Source organism: Engraulis encrasicolus, chromosome 1, assembly GCF_034702125.1.
Source record: "Engraulis encrasicolus isolate BLACKSEA-1 chromosome 1, IST_EnEncr_1.0, whole genome shotgun sequence".
NCBI classification, from domain to species: Eukaryota; Metazoa; Chordata; class Actinopteri; order Clupeiformes; family Engraulidae; genus Engraulis; species Engraulis encrasicolus.
The window spans coordinates 10281374-10292931 of NC_085857.1; positions in this window are offsets into that span (position 1 = coordinate 10281374).

Consider the following 11558-nt stretch of genomic DNA (forward strand, 5'->3'; position numbering starts at 1 on the left):
TAGCATCAAGCCACTAATGTGACATTCGGTCATGGCAAAGACAACCTTGTTGAAAAATGTTAATGACATGGACATAATGTTTATGACACGTACGTAACTGTGCCATGAGACTGTTATGACACTGTAATGACATGCCTATGACACTGGCGTCAAGTAAAGTGTTACCGAAGATGTTAAACCAACTCTAAGTGTTGAATTGTAACTGATTTTTTTTACTGTGTATTTTTTTCTTTTCTTAACTTTTGCTCAAACTCGAATGTATCTGAAACATAAGGGCAAAAAGTAGTCAATCAGTTTAGGAGGTGCCATAATGCTATACTGCAATGTATCATATATCATTAGGCCTATAGCCGTCTTGGTATTACGTATGGAGTATTTCTGCCATGGGTGTGTGACATCTGATCACACTATCGTAATTTGCTCATACTCATTTATATTAACTTAATTTTGGGGTTCACATGTTGGCCTATTACTGTCTGTATAAGTGACTGTATAATTATAAAGTCTTTATAGTCATGCTATGTAAATTATAAAGCATTATGTGAATACACGTCTTACACATTATTGTGCTTAACACATATTTCACATATATCACTTACAGAAAACCCTGCTCACAAGCAGACATTTAGGTAGGCTAGGCATTAGCAGCTAACATATGAACCGAAAATAAAAGTACCTCTCTCTCTCTCTCTCTCTCTCTCTCTCTCTCTCTCACTCTAGGTATGTTTGGGGCTGTTCTTGCTCTCTTGAACACTGCTGCATTGGTTGCCGTGGTGATTTTCATTGAGCGAAAAATGTGAGTAAACACTAGGATGTTTTATGTATTCATGTATTCATGTGTAATGTATAATATTTCTATTCAGTAGCCTATATGTACGCATGTAGCCACATAATGCTACAATATATTTGTTGAGAGTAGTACACTATGACTGACAATATCCAGGACCTTTAGCCATACACTTCGACATAGTCATTGCAATTCTGGTAACAGTGAATTCATAACGGGGCTACGTCTTAACGTATAAATGTGCACTCAGTACAATGTCTTTCCAAAGTCCACTGAGACGGGATGTGGGTAGGCCAGACAGCAGACGCATCTCTGGGCCCCTGCTCTTACTAGTGATGTGTCGGTCGCGAACGAGCCGGTTCTAAGGCCTGGCTCTTTGAAGTGAACGACAGGTGGCGGCTCCACAATGGGAGCCGTATTGGGAGCCGATTATTTTTTTTATTATTATTTTTTAATGGGCTTCTGGTGCCTCATTGTCTCTCCCCCTCCCTCTTGTTGTGTATATGCTCTGCCATTCCCGCAGAGCAGATGATTTGAAAACACTTTTTTTCTCAATTTGTTTGGCCAAATTGGCCAAGATGTGAAGAGTTCAGATGCAAAACCCCCTAACTCCATTTCTGAAGACCTGCACTTCTATATTTTTAGAGAACCCCGTTGTTGGTTTGGTTTACATGTATGTACTTGATAATACATTTAAATAGTTATATTACATGAATAAAATTAAAAAAATATGCAATTTTGATAGCTTTGTATTAAATAAAAATGAATTAAGATTATTTTCTGAAAAGGCACTTAGGGGGTTTTGCATCTGAACTCTTCATGTATAATGAGCATCAGCAGGGGTTAGGACCAGAAACTAAGTGAGAAATATGTATGTATGGGGAGCCGATTGGGAGCCGATAGAGCCGGCTCTCTATAGTAAGAAGACCAGAACGGATTACTGGACCCAAAACAATCTGGTTTCAGAAGTGGATATTCAACTGAAACTGCGTTACTCTCAGTGACTGAAGCTCTAAGGACTGCAAGAACGGAAGGACTATCCTCGGTCCTCATCCTACTAGACCTGTCTGCAGCCTTTGACACAGTCAACCACAAGATCCTCCTGAGGATACTCACAGCCATGGGAATCACAGGCGTTGTCCACTCATGGTTCAACTCCTACCTCTCTGCACGCACAAAGGAAACTGTCTACGACTCACACCCTCTCCACAGGCGTACCCCAAGGATCAGTGCTGGGACCCCTTCTGTTTGCAATATACACCTCCTCCCTGGGAAGTGTCATTCAAACACATGGGTTCTCCTACCACTGCTATGCTGATGACACCCAGATGTACCTGTCGTTCCGTCCAGAGGACACCACGGTTTCGGAACGCATCTCTGCCTGCCTCACCGATTTGTCAACATGGATGAAGGACCACCACCTACAGCTGAACCTGGCCAAGACAGAGCTCCTGGTGATCCCAGCTAAAGAGTCGCTCAGTCACAACATCAACCTCAAGATAGGCTCCACCATGGTGACCCCAAACAAAGTCGCCAAAAACCTTGGCGTCATGATTGATGATGAGCTGTCATGCTCCAACTACATCAACTCAGTCACCCGGACCTGTCGATTCCAGATGTCCAACGTACGGAATATCAGACCTGTGCTGACACAATATTCTACACAACGACTGGTGCAGGCCACGGTCCTGTCCCGCGTTGACTACTGCAACTCACTCATGACAGGTCTACCTGCTTGTGCGCTAAAACCACTGCAGATGGTCCAGAATGTGGTGGCACGGTTGATATTCAATCAACCCAAAATGATCCATCTTACTCCTCTATTTATTGAGTTGCACTGGTTACCGATCGCCACCCGGATCAAGCACAAGGCATTGACCCTTGCCTACAAAACAAAAAATCACAAGAACGGCCCCAGCTTATCTGAAGGACCTACTAACGCCTTATGTTACTGAAAGAGAACTGCGCTCATCCAGCACAAGCCGTCTGGCTCTGCCATCCAGTCGCTCTAGGTACTCCCAGTCAAGATTGTTCTCCGTTGTGGTACCCAAGTGGTGGAACGGTCTCCCAGAGGCAGCATGACTAAACACATCTCTTGCAGTCTTCAAGAAACAACTAAAGACCTTCCTCTTTCGAGAGTATCTACTAGACTAATGCTTGAGCTGGCCTTGCCCCAGGGCAGACTCCTGACATGATGTTTAGTTTAGTTTAGTTTGTGTGTGTGTGTGTACTCGTTATTTACTCTATATAAAAAAATAGAATAAAAAAAACCAACCCCTCTTTGCAATTGCACTTGTTGTTCTGTATATCTCCTGTGCACTTTGTATTTGCTTGTGATGTTGGCTTGATTATGTCCTCTTTTGAAAGTCGCTTTGGTTATAAAGCGTCTGCCAAATGCAATGTAATGTAATATAAAAGAAGAGCCAAAAGAATTGCATCTCAGAAAAGATCCGAAAATCCCATCACTAACTCTTACGAATTGGCCAATGGGGCTGCCAGCATGGCACGGTTCTTTCACATTCTGATTGAGATAGGTTGACACAGCATTGTTTGTTCTGCCCCTTCCGAAACCCTGGCCATTCTGAAATTCTGTCTGTTCTAAACTGTCTCAGGTTTTACTGTATGTGCGGCGCTTATGTCTAAGCAGGGTTAGCTGCATGGAATAGGTCTTGATTGATTTCAGGATGGTATTTGAATAATAGTATATTTAGCATAGAGATTGGAACTGAACTGCTAAAATTTCCCTCTGGACCTTTAAAGCCAATAAGGAAATGTATAATGTATGGCTCATGTTTTATGTAGGCCTAGGCCTAATAGAAATATGATAGTAGAGCTTGTAGTACACCTAAACATCTTTACACCTGCCCTTGAGTTAAGGGATTCAATTTTACCTTTCCTATCTGAGTCTGGTGAGGCAAATTCTACCTCCAAGTCAGCACATGTCACTGAATGGCAGCAGCAAGCAACTAGTGATGACTGTTAACTTTAGTGGAGTTGAGTATCATTTATTAATCTTAAACTTTAAACTTGGAGTAAAAAGTAATATCACCAGACTCAGAGAACAGCTGGAAGAAAAGGGAAAGGTAAAACTCAATTATTAAATGGAAAAATAAACTCATTTACAGAACTAGGAGAATGTCCTTTTAAGCAGCATTATACCTGTACAGTTGTGTGCATATGGCACATTTATCCTAAACTGTGTAATACAATATTAAACTTGATTTTTAATCGAGAGAATGAAAAAAGGTGGCGCACACAAGGGTTGTGTGAATAATGCATATTGTAATGGACTAGGTCCGAAACGTCTGTTGCTTCAGTTAACCTCTGACTTCTGTTGTAAATGTTCACCTACAATACACATTTTTCACACAAGCCTTGTGTGCGCCTCCTTTTTTCATTGATTAGTACTTTATGGGAGTGGACGCACCAAGCAATAAACTGGTCTAAAGTGCAGGCGCAGAGGCCGACCTTTGTTGGTTTTTGTCAAACTTGATTTTTAAACCTGACTTAAAATCATCCCCTTTTCGTCGTAGGGGGAATGCAGCAGCAAGAAAACCACAAGCACAGGTGCAGCGCTCTCTCTCTCTCTCTCTCACACACACACACACACACACACACACACACACGCGAGTAACACAAGTAAGTGTAACAAATGGCTGGCAAATCAAATTCCAGCGATTCTGCTTTTCACAGTGTTACGACTGAAGGAAACACTGTAACAATTTTGCAAACATTGATTGAAGGCCCTTTCCTAGAAGTGTACATGTGACGGAGGTCATCTTGCACCTCTTCACCCCCCTCGGGGATCGAACGTGCGACCTCGTCAACTACAACGGTTCGGCAATGGGAGACACAGTATGATAACAACAGCACCGAGACTGTATGAGGCTATCTGAGGGAGGTTTACCAACGTTCCACGCCAACTCTGCTAGTTAACCTCCGTTATAGGCCTATACAGTTGATTAGGCATTAAATTCATACATTCATAAGAAAAAAGTTATCTTGAACTGTGTTTGTTGTTGTTTTTTCTTCTTCTTTCGCTTATGTAGAGGTGTCGTGCCGAAACTGAGACGTATGCAAGTCTCAACGTCCATGAGGAATCACCCTACGAAAATATCGATGTAAGATGCCCCACATCCTCTACACTATGGATCTTTTTCAAGTTTCGAATCAAAGTCTGTCGGTCGGCAAGCTTAAAACGATACCATTCCACAACATATCGCCACCATTTCTGGAAACACGATTATTTCCCACATTACCTGAAGTTAAATAAATTGAGTTTTGCGTTGCTCCTGTTCTACCAGGCTAACATGTAGGCCTACTGTTGAACCAAATTGGAACCTGCCAGCTGCTAGTGGGTCTTATCCTGTTTAATAATAGGCTACATGCTAGCGTTCAAGTTCAAGTTGTGTCACGCTACACTAAGAGATCAGCTGGAGGAACAAGAGAAAAGTAGACAATTCAATCACTTAACTTGAGAGGAGGTGAGAAAGGACCATTTTCAGACATTTCTTTTTTTTCAGCGCAGACACTAAATTCAGGGGTAGGCCTATCAGTAGGATAATTTCCACTAAGGATTTTGTATTGATTTTGGTTGTTTGCACTCTGCAGGAACTCAGAAGACCAAGTTATTGTCGTCGATGAATACAGAACCCTTGTGAAAACGGCAACTCCAGTTGGATTCTGGGGCCACCTCATTTAGCAGTTATAGGCCTACTCACAAATGTTCCAGCTGTGTGTGTGTGTGTGTGTGTGTGTGTGTGTGTGTGTGTGTGTGTGTGTGTGTGTGTGTGTGTGTGTGTGTGTGTGTGTGTGTGTGTGTGTGTGTGTGTGTCTTCATACATTAACAGCCATTTTCTTTCTATGAAATTTCCTACTCTGTAGATCTGAAACACTTAAGACCCTGTTTATACATACATCCACAAATGTTAATACATTTAACAAAAAGTTATATAAGAATGTCTCTCTCTCTCTCTCTCTCTCTCTCTCTCTCTCTCTCTCTCTCTCTCTCTCTCTCTCTCTCTCTCTTTCTCTCTCTCTCTCTCTCTCTCTCTACTCTTCTGGTCAAACTGTTCACTCCCTACTGTGTGTACTGTCTGTACTGTGTGTGTGTGTGTGTGTGTGTGTGTGTGTGTGTGTGTGTGTGTGTGTGTGTGTGTGTGTGTGTGTGTGTGTGTGTGTGTGTGTGTGTGTGTGTGTGTGTGTGTATGTGCGTGTGTTTCATTTATTTTGAAGGCACATCAGTAGCAATTGAGATAGGAAAGTGTTTTGGCCCCTGTTGTGAAATGTACACAGCTCACTGGCAGAGATAGAGATCAGCATGATCCTGCTAAAGCACAAGTGTCACCTCAGTCCACAATGCAGTACCTTTTTTGACCATTTTCTGCACAGTGTCCCTTAAAGATCTTTGTGATCTTGCTAAAAACACAACAGTATTACTTTTGTCCATGCACCATTTGCTTGCTTGGTTGCAATTTACGTAGCCATAACCATAGAAAGTGTATATTTATATACTTAAAAATGTTTTTTTTTAACCCTTGTAAGGTGTTCGGGTCATTTTGACCCATTTTCAGTTTTTGGCCTGAGATAAATAGTATCAGTTATTATTCTTTCGCACTGAGATTGGATCGCTTTGGCTCATTTTCAGTGAGAAACGTGACCCCCCCCCCCTGCTAACCCCCTCTGCATCTTTCCATTACACAGGAGGTGTACCCGTATCACTTTGGGGGGCTTATACATCAATATTTTCTAAACTCTCTGATACAACAGTGATTACATGTTGATTGGACAAGGCAGAGGGTGAAGTATGTGGGAAAAGCAGTGCAGATTTTGTTTGGTACTTCAGTTGTGCATCAATGTTTCAACCTTGTGCGATAAGAGCACTAGTGGTTCAATCCGAGAGCTTGGCTTGAGTTTACTCACTTTCTTCACCGTCACTTTATCTCTCTCTGTGTATCTCCTACTCTCAAAAATATAAATAAACAGAAATTCACAGGCAGGGTGAGGGGTTCATGAGAGTAAATGAAGAGCTCTTTTCCAAAACGCTATATACACCATTTTTGACTTTTTGCATTTTAATATTGGAATTGACTGCTAAGAAGTCCTATAATCTATGTGTGAATTCTTGCCTTTCAAATGTTTTCAGAACACACTTTTTAAACCTCTATAAAATGCATTTTGCAATGCAATTCAATGGAAAGCCCAATACAAATATGTCAATTTCCCAACATTCTATAAAATGGATATATCTCAATTTGGAAAAGAGCTCTTCATATATAAACTATGATGTTTTTTCATTTTTCATTATTTTTCTATATGCCCGGGTCAAATTGACCTTCTATGTAACTAAAACACGAACACCTTACAAGGCTTAAATAATATATGGGCTTTGAGCTAATCATGATAGATAATCATGACCTTGCTGAAAACAATTTTGTCCATGAAACATTGCTTGCTTGCAATTTACATAGCCGTAACCAGACAAATGATATATTGATGATATGCAATGTTTTTAATGATGTATGCAATGTGTTGGGCATGCACATGCATGCACGCACGCACGCACGCACGCACGCACGCACGCACGCACGCACGCACACACACACACACACACACACACACACACATGCACGTGAGCAAGCACACATCCACACTTATTAGGAAAGCATAAGGACAATGGCTACTCCCACTTGTGTACCGTTTTGCTGTTTGCTGATAATAAACATCTACAAATACTACTTGACTACATTGTCGTTTTTGTTGTTCTTTTTACAATTGGTCGGGCCATTCTGCCGGTAGCCTGGCGAATGTGTGAGAGTACTTTTATCTTAGCCTATGCTCTTAATATACTGAAGTCAAAGTCAGTTCTATCGTCAATTTCGTCACATGCACTGCATATTCAAAGTGTCCACAGTTAGTTGAAAAGAAAAAAAACTTTTCTTCACCAAGGCACTCCAAAAAGTACTTTACCCCTTAGCACAGCACTATGGCTCTCTGTAATGTTATGGCAATGCTGTTATGATGTAGTTAAGCATTTTCAGCAAGTGAATAGGGTCTCCGGCGACCCCAGCTGCAGTAAGAGGCTACAAATGTCTACAAAAATGTCCACTAAGGCCTTTAAAATTGCCCACGCGTAGTAGTAGTTGGGCCTTCTTCAGGGCAAATATTTTTCAATAATTCTAAACAGATTGAGCATGCCTCTGACTTGCACAAATTGGAATACAAGAGTGTTTGCAAATCCATGTGCTGCACATTTCACCATGGCAACGCCTGTAGGCTCCTTGCACTGATGCAACATCCTGTCCGTATCTAGTCACCGTTAACAGGAAGTACATTTTCCATCGAGTCACTGTCTCTATGGTGATAATCGCCTTGTCTGCCGTCTCTAAAAACTGAAGAGGGTTAACAGCCTTTGAAAAAGTCATTCTCCCTCAGCCCTTTAAAGGGGCAAAATTAGTGTAGGTACTCAACATGTAGTATTATGGTACAGTACTCAGAGTAAGTTCCAATACTCAGAGTAGTGTTTCTCAACGGGGGCTCTACAGTCCCCCAGGGGGCCATAGGGAACCCTAGGGCCTTGTGAAAGATGCGGCTGAGAGGGGAGGTGCCCAGTTTGCAGTTGGGGGGCATTATTTTATTTATTCATTTTAATACTGAGGGTGATATCGTGTCCCTGTGTACTGTGTCCTTTGTGTTTTATTAAATACAATATTCCCTTATATTAATGCACGAAGAAAAAACAAGTGGGAAATGTGCCAACACAAGTCAATTTACATTAACCCATTGATGCCTGATGACTCGTATATGTTGTTTAACCTTTGGTGCCTGGAGCGACATATACGCAGCATTCAGGCTCATGAGATTTTAGCTTGTTTAATACAAATGTGGGTATATGACAGCTGAATGAACACATTCTAATGCAAGATGAGGTCTTAGGGTTTAAATGCAACTTATGTCATGTTTTTATGTGCATCAGAGGCTGAGATACTTTGTTTTTCATAGGCTAAGGGGAACTTTCCCAAGATCTTAGGCATTCAGCAGGTATTTTTTGCAGGTGCTTTAGGCATCAATGGGTTAAAGAAGTCGAGGAGGCAACGAGTGAGTGGGTTTTTTAGATGTCTTATTAAGCCCGAAATGATTCATTACATTTTGTTTATTTATTTAAAATGTGCAAATACATCTGGTAATGCAACTGGACAAACCATCAATGATGTTCCTCGAATCATTGGGTGTTTCGTTTCAAGTCTTTCAACACCGTACACGCTCATCTAGGCGAGGTTAGCTACTGTATTTCCACAGTATCATGTGGGCCTAGCTTACACGGCATGAGTTCAGTGTCAAGATAAGACTCAGGGAAGGAGGACGTGACTCTTGCCATTCAGATGGAGGAACAAATATGAAAACGCTTTAGGAAAATAAGATTTCTTTCGTCAAAGGTAAGAGAGGCACATAACTGTATCATTTTTACAACAACAGGGATCCCATCATAAAAAAAACTTTAGGGCCTGCACTCTGCTGTGTGTGTGTGTGTGTGTGTGTGTGTGTGTGTGTGTGTGTGTGTGTGTGTGTGTGTGTGTGTGTGTGTGTGTGTGTGCGCACGCTCATGCATGTGCGTATTTGCATTTGTGTGTGTGTGTGTGTGTGTGTGTGTGAGAGAGAGAGAGAGAGAGAGAGAGAGAGAGAGAGAGAGAGAGAGAGGGGGGGGGGCAGCAGTTTGCATGATGACAAAGACGATTGCAGTTTGTGTAAAATAATGTTTTGCCGTGTTAATTAAATACTAACTCTTTTGAAGCAATACTGCCAAGATTTACTGTGTACACAGTGATGAAATACAGTTAGAAGGGAAACCTTCGTTAATATCCATTTGTGTGATATTCATCAAAGCAGCACAAGTGGTGTTTTAATCGATGGAATTCAGAGCATTTAGTTGCCTTTACATGTGCCCTTTTCATCAATTAAATGCAGCTGCTTTATAAGAATGCAAGGGAACTGTCTACACGTGCAATTTCCTCATTTAATAATGTTGTAAAAATGGTCTAAAGCACCTAATATAATCAGTTTAAAACTTTAAAATGTTTGTGTTTTAGGAAGTCATTTGACTATTGAAATGAGACCTTTAAGCTGTTTATACCTTTAATTGGAATAAAAGTGGACATGTGAACAGAGCTCAGTGGTTTCCAGACCTTTTCAGCTGGGACCTCCGATTGGACTTAAAAATATTTTCCAGACCCCACCCACCATGGCGTTAGCCTAGCATTTTTTTGGCCATTAATACTGGTATTGCTAGACTTTCTATTAATAGTTTGTTCGCTAACTACAGTAAATTCTGCAGTGCTCATTTAACACTTAGAGAGTTTATTTGGCATCATTTGGACTTAAATAAACTAATTAAGTGTTGAATTAACACAGCAACATTTACTGTATATTGCGAGGAGTCCACAGGACAGCAAATACATCTATGAGCTGTTAGCTGTGGATTTCCCGTTTTCATGCATTGTCCCTTTTGTCCACGACCCCCCTTCAGTACCTCCGCGACCCCTCTGGGGGTCCCGAGCCCCTGTTTGGGAGCCACTGTAGTAGCTAATAATGTTGTCTTTATTCTGCACAATACATTACATTACATTACATTACATTGCATTTGGCAGACGCTTTATAATCAAAGCGACTTTCAAAAGAGGACATAATCAAGCCAGCATCACAAGCAAATACAAAGTGCACAGGAGATATACAGAACAACAAGTGCAGTTGCAAAGAGGGGTTATTATTTATTTACTTTTTTTAATTTATTTTTTTTATATAGAGTAAATAACGAGTACACACACACACAAACACACACACACTAACTAACTAAACTACATGTTAACACCTAGAGCTGTGTGAAACTAACCATAGCCTGACCTCTGCTTGTGCTCCTTTTAAAGTGCAAGGCCCTGGCTGTACTGCCGGCATGCTGTACCACAGAGATCAACATTTGTTGTTTGCCATATGCCTCCTTATTTTATCAGGTATGTTTTTTCTGTATAATGTGACTGTAGGTAACATTCCACCATTTCTATTTTCTAAGCAAGTTCATTTGACGCTTCTTTTTCAGTTAAATAATTGAGTTTTACCTTCCCCCTGTTCTACCAGCCGTTTTCTCAGTCCAGTGATGTTACTATCTAGTTCCAAACTATGCAGTTATCATGAAATCGTATGCGATCGGTTAGCCCCCTTTGATCACAAAATGCATTTACATTATATTATATTAATGTGCTTTTAGATGAACCACTATTGTTTTCTGAAGCATTGAGTACACCACAATTTTAATATTCTGCTAAAAAAATTAAAATAAACTCCTAACAAATTGTAAAAAAAACAAAAAACAAAATCAAACTGTCGTACGTGTACCACTGGTGGTGCTTGAGACACCTCTGGTGGTACTTGGAAGAATTCATTTACACATAGCAAAAGTGATTATGGAAGGCCTTTGCTGTCTAATGTTGGTTGTCAAGATGGTACTCGGAGAGCTCAATATTTTCTCAGGTGGTACTTCACACAAAAAAGTTTGAGAACCACTGGTGTAGACTAATGCCCGGCGTATTCTGTTTGCACTCCTGCAGGCATCACTGGTAGTGAAGACAGGGCTGTGTCCATTGCTGGTGGTGCTGGGCAGATATGCGCTTTGGCCGGATCTTCAGTAACTGTCCTCTGCACTTACAAGTATCCTAAATCGGAAACTGTCAAAGATGCATTCTGGTACACCAGAGGAAACACTTCATGGAGGCTCAAATGA